The 22,077-nt window shown below is 36.5% G+C and overlaps 2 long non-coding RNA genes across 2 annotated transcripts; one reads left to right on the top strand and one right to left on the bottom strand.

Moving 5' to 3' along the window:
* Nucleotides 1-14,138: 14,138 nt before the first annotated feature.
* On the bottom strand, nt 14,139-16,175 carry LOC114827316 (uncharacterized). The gene is made up of 3 exons (XR_011571729.1): nt 15,475-16,175; nt 15,135-15,201; nt 14,139-14,229 (listed from the first exon to the last, which is right to left on the bottom strand). It is a non-coding gene; the product is annotated as an uncharacterized lncRNA (long non-coding RNA).
* A 4,715-nt stretch (nt 16,176-20,890) lies between these two features.
* Nucleotides 20,891-22,077, top strand: LOC103445889 (uncharacterized). Its single transcript, XR_530823.4, has 3 exons — nt 20,891-21,161; nt 21,297-21,435; nt 21,789-22,077. It is a non-coding gene; the product is annotated as an uncharacterized lncRNA (long non-coding RNA).

Here is a 22,077-nt window from a genome sequence, read left to right as displayed (position 1 = left end):
AGTGATCACCAGAGGTTTGTTGCTAGATTCTGAAGGCAACTAATGCCTTCCCGTTCTGGTGTTTTGCCAAATACTGAGGCGTCACATGATCAATCTCCAGTGCCTCCTCTTTCTGGGGTACTGCCGAGTACTAAGGCTTCACATGAGCAACATTTGTGAAGGCTTCATCCTATTTGTTTGTTTTTAACTCATATATATGCACATATGTATAATTTCTCGGAGATATCAATAGATAAATGATTTCATTCCATGTATTGTGCCAAATACAATAAGGATATACTTCACTAAGATGTGGTACTTCTGGACCAAATATCAATTTATCTTTACCCTCAGAAAAATAAATGATCGTTCTTAGTGTCTACATCATTTGAGTATTCAACTCATAATCTTCAATCCATATGATTCTTTAATATCATAAACATTATGGATAAAATTCATGTTGGCATATTGTTCGATCTGCAGTTCAAGACAATATTCCTCTCAACACTTGATAATATTTCTTGACTCTTAAGGAGTCCTAATTTAATATCATTGACTTTTTAGGAGTTCTAATTTAATCTCATTGACTCTTCATGAGTTCTAATTTAATGTCATTGACTCTTGCAAGAGATTTTAGTATGTTGCAACAATATCATAATGATAACACTCGGTAAGGTAATTTATATCATCCATTGGTATGGAGTACATAATTTATGTTTTACCCTTCTAGGGCTTACTTCAAGCAATTTGAATCCTTCAGGGATTTTCTACACTTCATGACACATTCTCCTTTGGAATTTATACAGAACAACTTGCTTCCATGTATACTTGAGGGATTTACTCATGGAGATATGATGTGGGCGACTCATAACCTTTTGTATGTAATTCTCCATTCATATGAACTTGTTTACCAGAGTATAATTTCAAGTTTCAATTAGTAACCTTGTGTCATATCATGTAATTGTATTTCACTGTATTACAAATGCCCAATGTAACCTCATTGGTTTAACATCTTTTGGCTATTTGTATTGTATTAAAGTATAAGTCAATTTTTTCACGTTCTTACAAGATTGTAATGGAATTGTCTTTCTCCATTTTTGGCCAATAAATTTTGTTGACGGAAAAGAACGGGACTCAATATTAACACAGCTCATTGATGAATTTAGTAGCTACTTGTAAAACCAAAATTACAATTGGTTATCATCAATTCGTGATCCCATATTCTCATATGCATGCGCATGCATAAAAGCTTTTTATTTCTTTTGGATATCCATTGCCTCTTCAAGGGCATTACACTATCTCTTCCAGGATAGTCATAATTTAGAGAATGTGGATCATAACCTCTTCTTGAGCGTTATAGAGCTAGGATTTTTAATCTCCACTTCCGAGAGTTGAGTCATTGGAACTTATATGTCTATCATGATTCATGCATGAGACATTAACATTCCCATGTCTGCGGATTGTCCTTTCTATGACGTGTATCCATGCAGTGACTGTCATGCTTCGGGCATGCAACAGTTATGCTTCGGGAATGCAATAGTTTAGTAGTGCTATATTATTCTTCTTTCGAATGACTGAACCTTTTGAGTCTAAGGGCCTGCCACGCTTCAGGTATGCAATATAAATTATTTACTGCCTCATTATATTGTCCAACATAGACATTAATTCTTGTACGCACATTTGCAGTAAGTATATGTGATTTTATCACTTTCGTTGCATTATTAAATGCATCTGGCATTTGATTGACACATCATTGCATTATTCAATTATTCAAAAATTCATTTTCACATTGATTGCTTCGTGAATCAAAATAAGACAAATTATTTTCGTTCTTCTGGAACGGTCTTTTCTCATCATTCTTCTGGAATGATATTTTCTCATTGTTCTTCTGGAACGATGTTATTTTCTCCCTCTAACGACGGGAAAATTATCTTATCAAAATGATAGTTCACAAACCACGCGGTAAACATATCCCCAGTGAAGGGTTCCAAATATTGAATGATAGATGGTGTTCAACATTAATACCCAATCAGCGATGATGCCTCATTTCAGTACATTGTGGTAGTGCAATAGGCACACAACCAAAGACTCGTAAATGTATAATGTTTGGCTGGTTTCCAAACACGAGTTGTACTAAGAAGTATTGATAGTTGGTAATAAATCTCAACCGAATTAATAATGCATCATGCAAAATAGCATGTACTCATGTAAAAACTAGTAATTTTGTTTTCATGAACACAGCGCGGGTAATCAATTTCATCCACTTAATAAATGCTTCTGCTAAACTATTTTGAGTATGGACATAAGGAACTTCTGGTCCTTATTTAATAGTGTGTAGACTGAGACTCTTATGACCTTTATTACAATTAAGTTGAGGCACTGCGGTACTTCAAACTTAAGATACTCATCAAGGAACTTCATGTCTTGATCTCTTTTTGTATGATGGAACTTCGGGTCCAATCATTTTATATGATAAGGATCAAGAAACTGCAGGTTCTGATATGATCAAGGAACTTCGGGTCATTGTTATATATTCATCATAACAAAAAATAAGTACAATAAATAAATTAAAGCAATAGGTGGTAATTCCAGCCATAGTAAATAAATTGCATTTAAATAAATAAAGCTTGTGACAAGAACTTTAATTCAGCACCATTCACATAAATCAAAACTTAAAGCAGTAGGCGGTAAAATCGTCCATGATAAATAAATTGCTTTAAAGTAAATAGAACTTGTGATGAGGCTTTTAAACCAACACCATTCACATAAATAAATATATATTTTTCCTTCTTTCTTTTCAGATGGCACAACACCATCCAAAAGTCTTTATCTTTTTATTTTTATTATTTCTTTTTCACATGTTGTGTCGACATTATGCAACAAGATTCCACCTCTTTTCCTTTTTAATTATTATTTTTTCATTCACATGCTGCATCATTCCAAAAATTTTGGCCCCATTATTATTTTTCATTCAAATGGTGCAGATGCATTATTCTGCTTTTTCTAGATAGTGCCATGCATATTCCATAAACTTCCCCTTTTTTCTTTCTTTGTCTGTCTCAACCAGTCTCGAAACCCAGGACCAGCTGGGTTGTTGTGGAGGTCACACAAAACCAATTCCATCCAAAAAGGCAACTAGAAACTGGTGTTGTTCTTGCATGGGTCAGAGAACATGGCATCGCAAAGCAAGAACTTCCCTATAGGGACATAGATGACAGTGGAGTTAATGGAGGTATAAGAAAGGGAGGCATGTGTGGAGTCAGTCCTGTCATCACCATCTTAAACAACTGATGATTCATGGAGGTCCTCGAGATCTATCGAGAACGACGCAATCTGAGTTTCCAAGTCTGATGAGATTCTTCTGGATCTCTGAAAACTAGTTGTCAGGTACGAGTTTTCTCATATCGTGACGACTATAGGTCATTGTAAATTTCAATTCTCAACGGAATTCGATAGGGGCGCTTCTGGCGCGGTGGGAGAGACGAAAAATGGACATACCCTTGCTTGTTTTTCTGCACCTTTGTTTGTCTGTAAGATCTCTCCATCTCTCTTGTCCATGAGAGAAAGACGAGATTGCAAGTCTAGCAAGGATAAGGATTAACACATCAACAGTTAGAGTGATAAAAAGAAAAAGTGATAAAAGAAAGGTTGATGGATTTTTGTGACAAGATGTTCTTCCCTGTTTGCCGTCTCTCATATGTGAGATTTTAGCTGATGGAGGTGAGAGGTAGATAGTGCTTTCCACTGACATTAGAGCTTTTTGTGCTGATAACGTGTTGTAAAATCAACGGTGTGTGTAGTGGAATAAATAAACAAAACACAAAATTTACAAGGTTCCTCTACAGTCAGTGTGACTGGAGTACGTCCTCAGGGCAGTAGTTGTGATTTCTTTATAATTTGGAATAATAGGAGTACAAAGATAATCCTCTTTATTATCTCCTATCTTCTTCCTCTCTTTTCTCTCTTCCTCTTTCGTTTGGTTTCTCTCCTCATTCGTATGTATCCTCATTCTTCACCTCTCATTCATTTTATAAGCAAAGAGAACACTATTCAGTTTACAAATTTTCTACAAATGAATAGTGAAAGTAATGTGCATAAATAGTAACAAATCATTCATGTGGGCCATCCACATATTATTCACAACAATAATTTTAATAATCACAAGTATTTTTGCTCAGGAAATGGAGAGGAATAGAGCACATGAGCATAGGCCCATAGCTTAACATTTGGGGCTCAAAAAGTTTGGGCAAAATTGGGTTTTGCTGGTCTTGAATCAGAAGCCAAAAAATTTGACTTGAAGGCCCATTCTCGAGCCTGAACCGAAATGCTGAAACTATTTCGATATTACCGAATTTTGAGAAAACCAAAATATTGGTTTGGTTTCGGTTTTTTGCCCTTTTTTCCGAACAATTTCGGTTCAGTTTTTGAATTGACCATTTAGGTCCGTTATCCTAAACCAAACCACCCCTAATTACAAGTAGTATATATTCGCACTGCCGTTTTCTCTTTGTTGATTTGATTTATTAAATATATAAAAGACTATAAAAAAAGGAGTATGTGGAAGATAAAAGTTAATGAGAAAATCACATCTTAATCATTAGTCTACCACGCTTGCAAGTGTATTCTGTATAAGTGACAAATGCGCGACTTATAATTAGTACTTGATGTTAATCTTTGAACTTTCTTAGGAGAAGTTTTTTTCGAGTATCCGATATTTAAATTTGGACGTTAGATTTAATTACTTTAGCCGTAAGATCTAAATTTGGACTGTTAAATATATTTTTTTACCGTTTATTTTATTTAGTTTTATATTTGAAATACAAATATATGGTGGGCCAGCCCCACTAATCCTGGGCTAAATCTGGCTTTTTTTAGATTTTTAACTTTTAGCCCGTATATTTAGCATGGGTTGGGTTGGGTTGGGTTGGGTTGGGTTTGGGGGGGGGGAATAAAACCTAAAAAATAGCATTTAGCCTAGGGTTGGGTTTGGTCTTAGGCCAACTCCAACCCTGGCTTATAACCTAAATTTCCCCTTCTATTCCCCCCCCCCCCAAATCCAACCCAACCCAAGTTAAAAATGTGGCCTAAAACCTAAAACCTAAAAAAAAAAAAGCCAGATTTAGCCCAGAATTAATGGGGCTGACACATCATATATGTATATTTTATTTTGTTTTATATTTATAAATTCATTGAATCCAACAGTTAAGATCTAATTTGATGAAATCAACGGTAAAAAAAAATATTTAACGGTCCAAATTTAAATTTAACGGCTAAAGTAATTAAAAAAATCTTTTATGTGTTTCATATTTTTTTCATAGTATTAATGAGTTTCATGTTGTCGGTTTGTGATACACCTGGTCCCGAAGGAGGTTATGCTGGTCGTCACGTGAGAGTGACGTAACCATTTACACGGTTCGGAAGCTCAAAAGACATAAATACTAAGGTATAATACCTGAAGGTGAAACCTACGTTTGTGAAATTCTGTCAGAACACAGTTGGATTCCTCGTGGCCACCAAAGCTCTGCTCTATCTCGAACCTGGAGGGGCGAAAAACAAAGTTGAGTGGGTCAGTAAAACCAATCTTTTCAAGACAAAACATTTCTCAAAACGTTGTAACCCCTCTCCGTAAAACCTGTACTTTCCCAGAAAAAAAATAGCATATGTACAAATATACTTTCATAGATCTCAAAACTCATTTCTTTAACACTTTTCGGAAAAAAAAGTATGCCATGCCATGCCAAACTATAATATGAATGCATCAATATAAATCAGGTGAAAAATAAATCAACCGGAGACCCTACAATGATCCTGTACGGCTGAAACTATAGCTCAAAATCTCATCCAGCCGGAGTCACCAACCGTGACCTGTACGGCGCTACACTGCACATAAGTTGGAACTACCTAAAGTAGTATGTACGACTATAATGGTGTAATAATACGCTCTAGTGCTTCTCTCATCAAGCATCTGTGCACATAATCTAAGGTCACCTACCAGTCGGAACCCCTCTAATGGTCTGTATGACTGGCATGTCAAAACCACCTCTAGTGGTCTGTACGACTAGCATCTACTTGGATCCAAGGTGAGCGTGTGATGCAGGGTGAATAACATAAGCACAACACCGGGGTGCAGGTTATGAGCTCTCAACATAAATCACATCAACCATAACTCAATGAACAATATGCAACTCACCTGATACTCACCTGTGCGTCCACAACACCATTTCACACGTATGCATCATATATAAATTCATGCTTTTCATATAAATTCTATGCATGGCATTTCAAATCATACTTTTCATATAAATCTATACATGACATTTTAAAGCATACTTTCATTCAAATTTGATTTCTGGGAAAACGTCAAGTATATATATATATATATATACTGAAAATAACTACCCACTCACAGATATGTCGAAGGGTCGTAGCCCCCGAGCCTCCCTTAACTTTGCTCATCGTCCGTATAAGCCTCGCCTATATGAGAAGTAACCGAAATAACGTTAATTAAGCACATAATCAAAACCTTGGAAATAACTTCTCATACGTTGTTCAATTTGGGTATATGAATATACCACAGTGATCTACTCAACCTCACGAACAACCTCATAATTTTAGAAAAATTTTCCGACCACCCACGTGCCGGCGAGTGCACGGCAAGACGTGCGGCCACGTGCAAGGAACCCTAACCGTAACAGTAACGGCAGTTAGGGAATATTCCGTTAAAAATCAACATATACCGTTTAATATAACTAACGCCGTTAGCATATTCCGTCAGACTTGATGGAATATACTCCTCATTCTTCCTTGGTTCGCCGGAGACCGTCGCCGGTGCCGTTGCAACTCGCCGGTTTCTGGAAATTTTTCCAAGCTTCGTATTTCAGTCAATTCTTAACCATTTTTCATGAAATCTTCACCAAAATGAAGCTTACAACATAAGAAACAAAACTTTACCAAGATTTGGACCTAAAACCTTCGAGAATTTGCCAGAGATCCTTCGATAATTCCGGCTAAACTATGATGCTTCGATCTCAGTCTCCAGACGTCTAAATCACCTCATTCTTCCTCTCCGAGCTTCGTGGAGAGGTCCTTAAGCTCCTTATGAGCTCCAAATACCTTGAAACCTTCAATTCCACGAGCACATAAACAATACCAAATATTGGGTTCTCTGGTTCTACACAATCCCGAATTCCAAACTTTGTGAAAATGGTACTCCGAGCATCATGAGGGTGATCTAAAGCTTCCCATAAACTCAGAATCAACTGAAACCCCCACAATCACAAGAGTATAAACAATGCCTTCTTCGGGGTGCCTGGGTTCTCGGGTTTTCAAAGGTTTCACGTCCAACAATTGGTATGGTTGAGTTCGTGATGACGAGAGGAAGAAGATGGTACTAATCACAAGCTCGATCTGTGCATAAATTGGTTGGTTTGAGGTTCGTCCGTACGTTTGTACGGACGTTGCAGAAAATCGAAAGGGAGAGGAGAAAGAGAAGGTCAACGGGTGGGTGAATGTGTGGTCCGTGTGATCCAGCCAACCAAGGCAAAACAACAACAAAAATAATTCAAGTCTAAGTCCCTAATTGGTTCCAAAATATTAGGGACTTAACCTATTTGTCCACATTCACAACTTAAGCCATACATCGCCACAACAAAATTCATCGACCCAAGGGTAAAATCGTATTTTCACGCCATCAGAAAATAAAATATTCCAATATTTTGGGACGGGCTGTTACAATCTACCCACCTTATAAAATTTCGTCCTCGAAATTTCATACGATCATAATCCACTAATAAACATAAGACAAACTGATATACATCTCTCTCATCCAATTCTCTGTCTCCCACGCAGTTTCTTCCACTTAATGGTTTCTTCACAAAACTTTTACTAAGTACGCTATCTTAGTTCTCAGAACTTTCTTTTTCTAACCCAAGATCGTCACTGGTTCCTCAACATAAGTCAAATTCGGTTAATCTCCAAAGGTTGAACTGGAATCCCATGCGATGGATCTGCTACATAGTGACGAAGCATCAAAACAAATATACATTAGGCACCTTAGCCAATTATGAAGACAACTCAAACCTGTACGCAACTTCATCGATTCCTTCAGTGATAAAAAAACGGTCTGATGTAACCAAGGAAGAAAATATCGGTAATATCGGAAATATCGGTAGTCCGAAAACACGGAAATATCGATGGAAATATCGGGATAATATCGATATCGATAAAAATTACATGGAAACCACATAAATTGTAAGAAAAACTTGGAAATTTTTATTGAAACTTTGCAGGATGTTTATTTAGTCAATTATCTATTAGTTTATCACAAAAAATTGAAAGGAAATGCATTGCATGATGGATTTAACATTATCAAGTTGATTATATAGCGAGCTGACAAACATTGTGAGTGTAGAAAATATGTAGAAATTAATGAAAGAAGTCTAAACACACCATAATCATTTATATATAATAAATTAGTACAATATTTTACACTTTATACATTGCATGGTAAGATACATGAGTGACTTAGTACCACATAGAGTTCCTATGAGGTTCAAAATTTTCACTATCTTCATCATCTCTATGTGTAGAGTGAGTGTATTTTGAAGAGTAGTTAGCAATCATGGCAATGGTTTTCAAGAACCAAAACCCAAAAGTCAATAGGAAACCGAATACTTCGGTATTTTTCGGGATTACCAAACAAATGGGATTTGGAAACCAATCCCATATCGAAAAGTTCGGTATTTTTCGGGATGGAATTCCCGAACTTCAGGATGGTTTTGGTTTGGGATTTTTCAGTTTGGGTTTGGGACTTTTTCAGTTTGGTTTGGGATTTTCCGGAATTTTTTCCAGCCCTACCATGTAAGTGACCAAATAAAAAATAGAAAAATTAAAAACCACATGCCATTGACTAAGTAATTAATTGACACAATTTAAAATATAATACCACAAAAAATTTGGAATATGTGCAAATTTGTTTCTTGTAAAAAGAATTCAAAACAAAACCATATATATAAATATTGTAGCATATTATCACAACAACATAAGTGGTATGGTGGTTAAGGAGTTAAGTGGGAGGGGTTCGAACCCCTCTATGCTCAAAATTGAGACTTTTCCAAATTTTCAGGAATTTTTTGACTAATATCGCGATATTATAGCTAATATCGCGATATTATCGATATTTTGACGAAAACTCATTGGATACTCATTAAAATATCGGTAACTAAAAAAAACGAAAATATCGGCAAAATATCGCCGATATTTTGGATATTTTCTTCCATGGATGTAACTAGCACTTAGCTTATCTTTCTTCCAAACCTTACTATCTCTTTCCTTGGTAAAAGTTTCAAAAATATCAAATCATTAACCATGCATACTCGAACAATAGCATGTCAGTCGGTTAGGCTTAAGTACTTGAGCGTTCTGAGTAGTCTCCTCTACTATTGTACCTTTCGCGGTCGAATCTTTTTCTCCCCAAAAACATTCCGTCCACAAGTTAACAAAAATCGATACACATGACACTGTTTTCATGGGCCTAATGGTGCTACTTTCGGAAAACTGACGTAACCAACACACTTAAAAACTCCGCAGCTCCGTAAGTCCAAATCTCTTTCCATAAACAAATAAGTAACTATTGCACTGTCTGGAAAGGTTGCTACTCTTCACTGGCGTAACATGCGCTGACTTGGTAAACTGACCATCTATAGCCTCAAATTTAATCATGACCATCTCGTGTACGAGGAAGCTTGTACACATAATCTAAAGTAATATTTTTTTTCCATTTCCACTGCGAAACAGAAAATAGCTGTCTCAATCCAAAGGTTTCTTTCTTTTTGCTTCAATCTGTTGACCAATAATACACAAACTTACATACTCCGTAATTTTTCTTTTCATGCCCGGCCAATAGAAAAATTGTCGAATGGTATGATACATTTTAATACTTTCAGGATGCGTTGCATAAGCTGAATAGTGCTCTTTGTCCAAAATTGCTTTCTTTGATTCCACGTCATTAGGCACATTCGTCTTGTTTTCTTGCATAAACATGTCATCCGATTCTCGAATTCTGAAATCTTTCTTTTTCCCGTTATTCCTTGCTTTAAATAAATCCTTGAATTTCTTCGTCAAACGCTTGAGTCTCAAGTACGATTTACCAAAAAGGCCTAACTTGAAAATTAGCAAGTACGACTTCTTCCCGATCTTCCATTCTCAACTTTATTCTAGTAGGTCTCAAATCCACAAGAAGATGAACATGGCAAACATACCAGGCATTAATTCTCACTGCAGTCTTCTTATCAAGTGCATCGGCTATAAAAATTTCACGATCATTCTGGTCGTGCAATCATAAACACTAAGCAACTCAATCCACCTTCGTTGTCTAAGATTAAAATCCCTCTGTGTAAACAGATACTAAAGACTCTTATAATCCATAACAATCTTGTATTTCTCACCATAAAGATAATGTCTCCATAACTTCAAAGTAAGGATGATAGTGCAAAGTCTAACTTATGAGTAGAGTAAATTATCTCATGAGGTTTCAATTTGTCGCGGAGCATAGGCAATTACCCTAACACTTTTGCCTTAACACATCCAATACCCTTCAAAGAAGCATCATTAAAGACCTCATAATTACCGTTAATGTCTTGAAGTGCTAAAACATACGCATGAGTGAGGAAATACTGCAACTATTGGAAACTTTACTCACAATTTCCTTCCCACTCACACTTAACCTCTTTCCTTATCAAACTCGTCAATAGCAAGGTAATAACTGAAAAACCCTCAACAAACCATCTATAACACCCTACTAAGCCAAGAAAATTTCAAACTTCAGCCACGGTTCACGGTTGTTCCAATTTCTCCAATTCTGCTACATTTTAAGATTTCAATTGAGTACCTTAAGCAGATATAACATAACTCAGAAATGCTACCTGACTCACCCAACATTAGCATTTGCTAAACTTAGCATACATCGACGTTCCCTCAATCTTTGTAATACCAATTTAAGATGTCCGATATGTTCTGATTAAGTCTTAACAATCTCGTGAAAGCAGCAGGCGCATTCGTCAGTCCGAATAGCATCACTAAAACTCATAATGACCATAACGAGTCCTGAAAACAATCTTAGAAACATCGTCGCTCAATCTCCAATTGGTAATAACCAGACCTCAAATCCATCTTAGGAAATACGCAGGCACCTCTAACTCGATTGACAAATCATCCATGCGTGGCAACGGATAATCGTTCTCAAAATTTGCCCGATTCGGTTTCCTATAATTAATGTATAGTCTTAACGTTCATTTTCTTCCTCCTTACAAACAAAACTGGGGTCCTCCAAAGCGACAAACTATGTTGAATGGAACCTTTATCAATCAATTCTTGTAACTGAACTTGTTCAATTCCCTTAACTCAGAAGACATCAATCTATAATATAAGGTCCGTACCTGGAGACAAATTAATAATGAACTCCACATCTCCGCCTGATGGTAATCCAGGAAGTTCCTCAGGGAAAACATCAAGAAAATGTCCAACCACCTTGACATCCTTCACACTACTCAGAGCAACATCTCTTAGTACCGCATGAGCTAAATATCCTTGGCAGCCTTTCGATAACAATCTATTTGCTCTCCCAGCAACTAACGACATGCCTCGCTCCACTTTGCATACCCACAAAAGTAAACTCTGGTCAATCAGATCGATGGAAAGTAACTGGTTTCTCGTAGCAATCTATCCTGGCACGATTTAATGCTACTAATATGTGCCTAAAATCACATCCAAATCTCCAACGAAATAAGATTCACTGGCATAACTATATTTTCCATCATCACTGAACACCCTTAATAACACCAAACTCATGTAGGGTAACCTACCTGTTTACTTGCTTAACGGATCCAACGAATAAGTTATTAATATTACGGTATGCAGCCCGCAATATTAATAAATCATCGTTGTCTCGATAAGTAAGCAACAATTCTAAAGGGTGCAACATTACCATCTTACTCCTCACAGGGAAAAAATACATATTCACGCCTCGATCGTGCTCATTCGCTACTTTCTTTGGCAACATCATCCATAATAAGAAACATATCAGCCGGAGTCAGCTAGAATGACCTGTACGGCTGATTCTCAAGCTCAACCATCCTTGCTAGCAATTAAGTCGGAGTCACCTATAGTGACTTGTACGACTTACTCAACAACTATCCAAATAATATGTCAGCCGGATCCACCTCTAGTGGCCTGTACGGATGAACATATAACTCATCAAATATCCTTGTACCCACGGTCAATCTGACCAAAACTACTAAGTCCGTAAACCTGCTAGATCGATACTGTGGTGTCAGGGAAAATTGCTGGGTAACAACTGATTCTAGGGGCAACACATAACTCTATGTTCCACCTGTCCACATGACACATTCATTGATTCCCACTCTCCAAGTGTCTAATATTGTTCCTGCTGCACAAAGGTACATTTCCCTTATTCAAATCACCTTGTCTCTGAGATCTGGGATCACCAATAAATCTAGGGGAAACTTGATATAACTCCAATTTTTTGAGCCAATAGTAGGAATGGTCCAATTTATTAAAACAAGTCCAATTCTTTAAATTTAATTATTTAATTATCAATAATTATCTCTTAAAAGAAAAAACTTATGGTAAAAATCAAATTTCTTCCTAATTTATCTCTTTGATTATTTCTTTTTATATTTTTTTGTTTTTTCTTGTTCTTCATCCTGCTTTAACCCATTTATAGATTTTTTTTTAATTTTTATAATCAACCTATATCACAGGTTAATTGTATTTATCTACCTATATGACATATTTTTTTTCATAGTCAACATGTCACAGATTAATGTGTCTTGCTTGTAAGTATATTATGTTTTTTTTCTTCTACCTTTTAGTTAAGTTTCATATCTCACTTATAGGTATAATATACATTCACATATTTGCTACTTGAGTTAGGGTATAATGTTTTGCAGATAGATTTATGTTAGTATATTAATTTTTTTTTTGTTTATAAGATATTAATTAGATATTTTGGAGTTGAAAAATGCATAATATTAAACGATTTTAATTGATTTTTATTATTTTTAGAAAATATAAAAGGAGTTTAAAAGAAATAAAAACATATAATTAGATAACTGGAGTCAATCCTAAGAACACTTTATGTTTTTGGACCTGGATCTAAAAGCCCCATAAATGTATCACTTCGCCTCTGACCAGTGGCATTAAAACCTCAGCTGGGAGAATTCGCTCTAGCTTCACTTATTTTGGAACTCTGAATCTTTCGAGGTCCTTGATATGACGGATCATCAACTTTATCGTCTTTCTTCTAATTCCCTTTTTTTATTTTTTTATTCCTCTTTACTCTAGCTGATCATATTCTTAGAGTCCTCAATTTTCAACAACATCTCGTAAACTCTTGATAAAGAGTACAATGGATAGTGGTCCCAAAAAATGCCACTTCTTCTTATTACCCAGCCTAAAACAACATAACACCTCAACCAAATTAGCAACAATATCCGAATGGAAACGAGGCAAGTCTGAAAACTTTCTATAATACTCATTTGCCGTCATCTTCCTTGTTTCACATTTGCAAACTCTTGCTTACTACCATCATAATATGACGGAGGAATAAATATTTTCTTTAACAATTCCTTAAACAATTCTCAATCAGCTGTTTCCTCCGATGACAACGAATAATACTCCTGTTTCCACCAGGATACAAATTCATAAACCACAACCAGGTAGTCGTCTCGACCCACCTGTCAGAAGAAAGATTCCTTTGACTTGCATAATCCAAAACGTCTTTTCCAAGTGAGTAAGCCAACACTCTGCTCCCCCAGGTTCATAATTTCCATAAAGTGATTCAAATTCAACTTATAACCAGTCTCAAAGGGTTTCTTAGATAATAGACTGAATCACAATAGCAATAGTTACCCCTAAACTGTTAAATTAGGGAAACTAAGCTCATTTGAACGGCGTGGCTCCCTACGAGGCGGTATAGTTCTGACAGAAGACACTAGGGAATTCTCAAGATGCCCAGGATTGCAACCTAGGGCTCTGATACCGACACACCCCGTCCCGAAGGAAGGAATGCTGGTCGTCACGTGAGAGTGACGTAACCATTTACACGGTTCGGAAGCTCAAAAGACATAAATACTAAGGTATAATACTCGAAGGTGAAACCTACGTTTGTGAAATTCTGTCAGAACACCGTTGGATTCCTCGTGGCCACCAAAGCTCTGCTCTATCTCGAACCTGGAGGGGCGAAAAACAAAGTTGAGTGGGTCAGTAAAACCAATCTTTTCAAGACAAAACATTTCTCAAAACGTTGTAACCCCTCTCTGTAAAACCTGTACTTTCCCAGAAAAAAAAATAGCATATGTACAAATATACTTTCATAGATCTCAAAACTCATTTCTTTAACACTTTTCGGAAAAAAAAAATATGCCATGCCATGCCAAACTATAATATGAATGCATCAATATAAATCAGGTGAAAAATAAATCAACCGGAGATCCTACAATGATCCTGTACGGTTGAAACTATAGCTCAAAATCTCATCCAGCCGGAGTCACCAACTGTGACCTGTACGGCCCTGCCGGAGTCACCAACTATGACCTGTACGGCGCTACACTGCACATAAGTCGGAACTACCGAAAGTAGTTTGTACGACTATAATGGTGTAATAATACGCTCTAGTGCTTCTCTCATCAAGCATCTGTGCACATAATCTAAGGTCACCTACCAGTCGGAACCCCTCTAATGGTCTGTATGACTGGCATGTCAAAACCACCTCTAGTGGTCTGTACGACTAGCATCTACTTGGATCCAAGGTGAGCGTGTGATGCAGGGTGAATAACATAAGCACAACACCGGGGTGCAGGTTATGAGCTCTCAACATAAATCACATCAACCATAACTCAATGAACAATATGCAACTCACCTGATACTCACATGTGCGTCCACAACACCATTTCACACGTATGCATCATATATAAATTCATGCTTTTCATATAAATTCTATGCATGGCATTTCAAATCATACTTTTCATATAAATCTATACATGGCATTTTAAAGCATACTTTCATTCAAATTTGATTTCTGGGAAAACGTCAAGTATATATATATATATATATACTGAAAATAACTACCCACTCACAGATATGTCGAAGGGTCGTAGCCCCCGAGCCTCCCTTAACTTTGCTCATCGTCCGCATAAGCCTCGCCTATATGAGAAGTAACCGAAATAACGTTAATTAAGCACATAATCAAAACCTTGGAAATAACTTCTCATACGTTGTTCAATTTGGGTATATGAATATACCACAGTGATCTACTCAACCTCACGAACAACCCCATAATTTTAGAAAAATTTTCCGACCACCCACGCGCCGCCACGCGCCAGCGAGTGCACGGCAAGACGCGCGACCACGCGCAAGGAACCCTAACGGTAACAGTAACGGCAGTTAGGGAATATTCCGTTAAAAATCAGTATATACCGTTTAATATAACTGACGCCGTTAGCATTTTCCGTCAGACTTGACAGAATATACTCCTCCTTCTTCCTTGGTTCGCCGGAGATCGTCGCCGGTGCCGCTGCAACTCGCTGGTTTCTGGAAAATTTTCCAAGCTTCGTATTTCAGTCAATTCTTAACCATTTTTCATGAAATCTTCACCAAAATGAAGCTTACAACATAAGAAACAAAACTTTACCAAGATTTGGACCTAACACCTTCGAGAATTTGCCAGAGATCCTTCGATAATTCCGGCCAAACTGTGATGCTTCGATCTCGGTTTCCAGACGTCTAAATCACCTCATTCTTCCTCTCTGAGCTTCGTGGAGAGGTCCTTAAGCTCCTTATGAGCTCCAAATACCTTGAAACCTTCAATTCCACGAGCACATGAACAGTACCAAATATTGGGTTCTCTGGTTCTACACAATCCCGACGTCCAAACTTTGTGAAAATGGTACTTCGAGCATCATGAGGGTGATCTAAAGCTTCCCATAAGCTCAGAATCAACTGAAACCCCCACGATCACAAGAGTATAAACAGTGCCTTCTTCGAGGTGCCTGGGTTCTCGGGTTTTCAAAGGTTTCACGTCCAACAATTGGTATGGTTGAGTTCGTGATGACGAGAGGAAGGAGATGGTACTAATCACAAGCTCGATCTGTGCATAAATGGGTTGGTTTGAGGTTCGTCCGTACGTTTGTACGGACGTTGCAGAAAATCGAAAGGGAGAGGAGAGAGAGAAGGTCAACGGGTGGGTGAATGTGTGGTCCGTGTGATCCAGCCAACCAAGGCAAAACAACAACAAAAATAATTCAAGTCTAAGTCCCTAATTGGTTCCAAAATATTAGGGACTTAACCTATTTGTCCACATTCACAACTTAAGCCATACAACGCCACAACAAAATTCATCGACCCAAGGGTAAAATCGTATTTTCACGCCATCAGAAAATAAAATATTCCAATATTTTGGGACGGGCTGTTACAGTTTGTGATTTTTCAATATTTATCAAAATCTAAATATTTTTAGGATAAAATGTGCATCAAATTAAATTAGGATACTCTACATAATTTTTTTCTTTTAAAAAAGTTACTTTAAGAAAAAAATTAGCCTAAATTCATTCTTTAATAATCTGGGGCTAAAAGTTTAGGTCATAAGGCAATCTCCAACCGAAAAATCCAGAGGGCCAGAGGGCCGAAAATAGCCCTAAAACCGTCTCCAACCGAGGGCTAGGCCAGAGGGCTCTGGAATCTGGGAGGGTCCCACGGGATCGGAGAGGGCTGGAGGGCTGGCTGCTTTCGGCCAGCCAGCCAGCCCGCTGGCTGGCTATTTTTTTTTTTAATATTTCCTATTGCTGTCGGTTAAAACCGACAGCATTAAAGGGTTTGTTTTTTTTTTAATAGTTCTGCTATTAGTGTCGGTTATAACCGACACTAATAGTTTGAATGTTTTTTAATACAACGGCTAGTAGCCGTTGTATTATTAGGCCTTTTTTTTTTTTTTAACTTTTTTTTTTCCCTTTTTTTTTCCTTTTCATATTAATCAAATTTTGTTTCAAATTTTTTTTCAATTCTATTTTACAAAATTTGTTTCAATTTTTTTTTAAATTCTATTTTTTTCCTATAACTTCTATTTTACAAAATTTGATTCATATTTTATTTCCTATAACTTCTATTTCACAAAATTTGTTTCATAATTTTTTTCAATTCTATTTTTTTCCTAGGCCATTTATACAACATTAAATTAAATTAAGTAACATGAAACAACATTAAACAATATGAAATAACATTAAATAACATTAACCAACATACAAATTATACAACATAAAACCAACATAAATTTGATTCATATTTTATTTCCTATAACTTCTATTTCACAAGATTTGAATTTAAATTGTAGTTTTTAAATAATAAATTATGTTTGACCCTATGGTCCTCGGTTGGAGACGGTTTTTTGTGACAGGGCTAAAACGAGCCCTCTGGCCCTCGGTTGGAGACGGAGGCAAATATGGCCCTGTACTGTTCATTAAAATATTAATATCTTGGAGAATCTTGGAGGGCCAGAGGGCTAAAACGAGCCCTCTGGCCAGCCATCGGTTGGAGATGGCCTAAGGGTTGGAGCAAAAAAGCTGTTATGGGTTAAAATCTAAATTTTCTGGGCTAAAAATTTTAGGTTTTAGTCCAAGGATTGGAGATGGTCTTAGTGTAGATAATATCGTTTTAAAAAAATATTTAAGTGATAATCCAATCATTCACTACCACATTATTCGATTTAAAATTTTGATTTCTCTAACCTTATCCTCTAAAAAAAATCTCTCACTAAGACATTCCTCACACCCTCACAAATAATGCATTAGTAATGAGTTAGTTGGGGGTTTGGAAGATTCAAAGTATGACATTGACAGGCTTCTATTTTCTGGTCCAGTCTGCAGACTTTAGTTTTGTTTTATTCCATGCTTAACTCCATATATGGACATGTCAACATTGGAAACCTCAGCATAATAATAAGAAGAAATTTCCACAATTTTGTTAGCACGTGATTTTGACTGTTTTGTTATCTCAAAGGAACCTAATTCGGTTGCTGAAAAATCAACAGCAAATTATGTTGCTGTCTATCACATATGAATATGTATCTAATTAATTAATTTTTTAATCACAAATTAAACACGTGTTCATCTATGATTTTTCAGCAGCATGAACTACTGATTTTTCAGCAGCAACTACTGTCAAACTCGAATTATGTTGATTTTTCAGCAGCCAAATAACGTCCATCTCGAAATTATGTGGTGCAAGTGCAAGTCGTTTGGACATAAATTTGAGTGGGACGTTTATGGATAAAACCTAAGTTTTTGGTCCAAATTATCTCCAAATGATGTATTTAGGAGGTGGGAAAAATAGGAATTTGGTTTGAGTGTATATTTGGATCTTGCATCCACGCCGAATGGATAAGAAATGCAAGTGGGCCGAGGGGGAGTGGCGGGCCCTCTGGTCAGAAGAAACATAATAGGAAGATTCAATGCGGGCGGGCTCAAAGCAAGCCTAGTTTCTACGGCTGAGATGCTCAAGCCATTGTCATTCATTGGTTGTCACAACTCCTGGATTATGAGCCAATGATGTGCACCTAGCTGCATCTTTTTTTAATCCAACGACTCAATCCAATTTAATCAATTTTAACGGTAATAAAAATTGGGTTTTGTTGGTCTTGAAATCATAAGCCCAACAAATTTGACCTGAAGGCCCATTCTCGAGCCGAACCGAAAAGCCGATCGATATTACTGAATTTCGAGAAAGCCGACATATTGGTTTGGTTTCGGTTTTTCGCCTTCTTTTTCCGAACAATTTCAGTTCAATTTTTGAACCGATCATTTTGGTTAGCTATACTAAACCAAACCGTAAGTAGTAATATTCGCAGTGTCGTTTTCTCTTTATTGATTTGATTTATTAAATATATAAAAGACTAAAAAAAGATGAGTATGTGTAAGATAAAAATTAATGAGGAAATCACCTCTTAATCATTAGTTTTGTTTTATTCCATGCTTAACTCCATATATGGACATGTCGACATTGGAAACCTCAGCATAATAACAAGAAGAAATTTCCACAATTTCATTAACACGTGATTTTGACTGTTTTGTTATCTCGAAGGACCATAATTTGGCTGCTGAAAAATCAACAGTAGATCATGTTGCTGTCTATCACAGATGGATATGTGTCCAAGTAAATAATTTTTTAATAACAAATTAAACACGTGTTCATCTATGATTAGCTAGTAGCAGGAATTGCTAATTTTTCAGTAGCCAACTACCGTGCATCTCGAAATTCGGTCTCCCCCTTCTCTTTTTCTTGTATTTTCTTGTTCAAGAGGGGTAAGGTGTATATCCCTCCCTCTTTTCTTGTATTTTGTTATTTTTGCTTTATGAAGAATAAGGTTTATGTCCCTCCTTGATTAGGTGTAACTTCTTTTTTTCATCTCAATAAATTTCTCTCGTACCGTGATTAATAATTTAGAAGCATAAGACTGTAATTCTTGGACCGTTTGCGTATCATCTTTGCTTTGTTCTGTTCAGAAAAAACTAATTAGCCAAGTTTAGATGATTTTCGAATCCGAAGAGTGTTCAACTAGAGCTTGATTATATGTAAACGTCATCGAAAACATTTCATCCGGAATAATGTAACTGTTATGTGTGTGGTCGCATTTGCATTTGCATTTGCATTTGAATCAAAATGTATGTCATCATTAAATATCAATCTTGAAATTTATGGTGTTGTTTATTTTGATGGTGAACTGAAGACTAAAATTCCACATTTGGGCATCTCCAGCTGTGCCCACAAAATGGACAGAACTCGTCGGCTGGCAGCACCAATTACCAAATATCACCACCACAGACCAAAACATCCTTACCACTGGTTGCTCACTTCCAAGTTGCAATTGGTAGGTGTTACCTACGGCGTACGCCACCTTCAAGCTATCAGCAAAAAATGAATGGTGTGTGCTTGATATGTAAAAAAATCCAAATCACACGTCTTCGTTCGACTAGTCTTGGTAACACCAACTTGTTTCCCTATTTATGTGACTGTTTTGTTATCTCGAAGGACCATAATTAATTTTTTAATCACAGATTAAACACATGTTCATCTATGATTAGCTAGCAGCAAGAACTGCTAATTTTTCAGCAGCCAACTACCGTGCATCCCGAAATTATGTGGTGCAAGTGCAAGTTGTTTGCACATAAATTTGAGTGGGACGTTTATGGATAAAACCTAAGTTTGTGGTCGAAATTATCTCCAAAGCATGTATTTAGGAGGTGGGAAAAATAGGAATTTGGGTTTGAATGTATATTTGGATCTTGCATCCACGCCGAAAGGATAAGAAATGCAAGTGGGCCGAGGGGGACAACAAGTTGCAGAGCGCATGAAGGGGGAGTGACGGGCCCGCTGGTCAGAAGAAAATAATAGAAATATTCAGTGCGGGCGGGCTCATAGCAAGCCCAGTTTCTATGGCTGAGATGCGCGAGTTGTTGTCATTCATTGGTTATCGCACATCGTGGATTATGATCCAATGATGCGCACCTAGCTGCATCTTTTTTTAATCAAACGACTCAATCCAATTTAATCAATTTGAACGGTAATAAAAAAGATCCAACGGCTCAAATTTAAATCTAACAATCAAAGTAATATTACTAATTGATCCAAATTAGATTCAACACCAAAACTTCTCCAAAACTCTATAACTATCCGTTCATTTTTCACCTATTCATAAAAAAACTCAAAAATATAAACAATTTTTTACATCAAAATGTTCGTAAAAAAAAAAAAGAAGCAAAGATTATACAAAAATTAATTCCAAAATTGCTAGCAAAAAAAAATTGAAAGAAATATAAAAATTTAACAAATTATAAAGTTGAGCATGGAAAACTCATAAAATGACACGGGATAAAACCCTTGACTTGGCCAATTCTAGGTCAATAACTGGTACAAAAAAATATGTAAAAGACGTTTAGACATCGCATTATATATAATGTAAGTAGTTATATGGGAACGGAGCCAAACTTGTATCTCGAGCTGATCATACAATATGGTTCACAAGGCCAACTTTGTTTACATGATTTCCATCATCCTATTGCTATTGTTCTCATCCAAATTAGTCTTTGCCAATGTTTCTGAAAAACCAAAGCACAGTACTCTCTCTCTCTCTCTCTCTCTCTCTCTCTCTCTCTCTCTCTCTCATACAATAAATCGTTGTTTGATTAGCATCTATATATGATTGGTAAGTTGGTAACTAGTTAATAATGAAAGTTCATTGGTCATTGCAGATGTAGCAGAAAAGATCATCAGTAGGTCGCATCTGCATGTTGTGGCAAAGGAAGAGGAACCGGTGCACTATAAGACCGTACCTTTTCCGGGGCATGGAAAAAAAAAATAGGGGTGCGCATTAAACCGATCGAACCATATGTAAGTTGGTTTACTCGAAGAAATTTTTGTGTTCCGATAAATTTATTTTTTTGATAGATGGGAGTTTTAATAACTGTTCACTTTTAACGAAAAACCAAATTTTTACCTTTACCTGACACTATTCACTATACTTTTAAGCATGACTTTTCATAAAAAATGAAGTTTTTTTGGACTTTTCGTTAGTTTTTATTTGATAGAATTGAAACGTGGGAGAAGTGTAGATTTTTTGAAATATAAAAACGGTTGAAATGTTAGATCTTTTTTTTTATTGATATGTTGGAAAATGCTTAAACCGGCTCAACCAAATTTCTTTTTTACCTAATCCTTTTGGATTTTTCTTTTTTGTTTTGCAGCTTGTCTTGCAGGTTCTTACCTTTTAAGTTTTATTTTAGAGGGGTTTGGTCCTATGTTCGCCCCTCTCTTTTTATTGTATTTTATTTTTTAATAGGGGTAAAGTCTATGTCTCCCCTTCTCTTTTTCTTGTATTTTCTTGTTCAAGAGGGGTAAGGTGTATATCCCTCCCTCTTTTCTTGTATTTTGTTATTTTTGCTTTATGAAGAATAAGGTTTATGTCCCTCCTTGATTAGGTGTAACTTCTTTTTTTCATCTCAATAAATTTCTCGTACCGTCGAGGTTTTTCAA

The sequence above is a fragment of the Malus domestica genome, chromosome 10, assembly GCF_042453785.1.
Source record: "Malus domestica chromosome 10, GDT2T_hap1".
NCBI lineage: Eukaryota > Viridiplantae > Streptophyta > Magnoliopsida > Rosales > Rosaceae > Malus > Malus domestica.
The sequence above is the reverse complement of the archived record's forward strand: the minus strand, read 5'-3'. Positions and strand labels throughout refer to the sequence as shown.